General features: G+C 30.8%; 1 protein-coding gene across 1 annotated transcript in view; it reads right to left on the bottom strand.

Moving 5' to 3' along the window:
- The window catches only part of LOC119585134 (synaptojanin-1-like), a gene marked incomplete in the record, with an annotated part of 155688 nt that overhangs the window by 57483 nt on the left and 96745 nt on the right, over positions 1-1460 (bottom strand).

Here is a 1460-nt window from a genome sequence, read left to right as displayed (position 1 = left end):
TACAATTTCCTTTATAACTGTGACAATTAATACAATTTTTAATTGTAAAACATTCCAGTAAATTTATTGTCTAATCACTGTCTAAAAATACAGTCAGTTCAAAAACTATTTCTTGCATTCTGGAAAGCCATTGTTGAAAGAATGTATAACAAATAATTGTAAAACTCATGTCCCACTACACATATTTCTTCACTATATTCAATTCAATGAGGTATATAAAGAGTACAAGAATTTCCCAAAACACACGACTTTCATTATTATACATTAACAATGTTCTAAACAAATATTTTGAAGTTATGCGTCAGATCAAATATTCTTGTATATGCTTTCTTCCAACTTGCCTATATATTGTAAAATTTACCTTGATACAACAGTATTTCAATTCTTAACCAAATGCAGAAAAATGTTATTTTAAAAAGAACCGACAGATAATATAGCCCTTGTATATGAGCACAAAGCCTTTGCAGTCTTTCCTGTACATAAAAAAAAAAGAGGTTCATTATTTCTCCTATTTATGGGTGTTCTCCAGGATCAAAATCAATTCTAAATTCTTCTCAAAACCAAGAAACTCTGGGTAAAACATCAAATAAAAGCACAAATACTAAAGGTAAACTATTACACAATGTAAGGCAATAAGAAAAGGGTATGCAAATATTTTATATTATCAGGAACTAATGGATGAAAACTGGTGATGCAACAAGGACACAGTTATCTGTATATAAAAGATTTTTTTTTTTCCCCCTTCAACTAAATGGTTATCATACATGTACAAAATTTTGGTAGGAAACAAGCATTCAATTCACATACTATTACCTATACTAATGCTGTTAAAAAAAGTTAACAAAAGTTCTTCTACTAAATTTAAACAGCAGAAAGGGGTTAACATGCCTAGAGAAATATTCAACTTTGCATGCATATCTGTTCTTGATCATCTTATAGAATGGCTTTCCACAGCTCAAAATCCCTGCAGACAAAGTCCACTTTGAAGTACCCCTTTACTTACATGAGTATTCAAGAGGGGGGTCCAGTATTGGAATATGGATGGCTATCAAAAAAATGTTTCATCAAGACAAGATGGTGAAACCCCTACTCTAATTAAGGTAATGAGCATATTTACATTCATGTACAAAAGACAGTTCCAATGAGTTGGTTAATAAAATTAAAGTACATACATATGACAAGAAAACATAAAGACTCTAGGTATCAATAACACATAACATTCTAATAAAACAAATAACTACAAAGATGCCAATATAACAGAGCAATGTAAAAAGGTAAGGTAAGAGGTTAATATATGGTAATCATAAAAAAACAATAATACATATCTGTTATCTACACAGAAGCTGGCAACAGTAACTAAAAGCACAGAGAGGATTTATACACAAGGGCTACAGGGTATACATGTCCTTGCTATTCACTCAGGAACAATGCCTCTTCCCTTTCAGTTAAAACATTGTACA

This window comes from Penaeus monodon, chromosome 19, assembly GCF_015228065.2.
Source record: "Penaeus monodon isolate SGIC_2016 chromosome 19, NSTDA_Pmon_1, whole genome shotgun sequence".
In the NCBI taxonomy this organism is placed as follows: Eukaryota; Metazoa; Arthropoda; class Malacostraca; order Decapoda; family Penaeidae; genus Penaeus; species Penaeus monodon.
The sequence above is the reverse complement of the archived record's forward strand: the minus strand, read 5'-3'. Positions and strand labels throughout refer to the sequence as shown.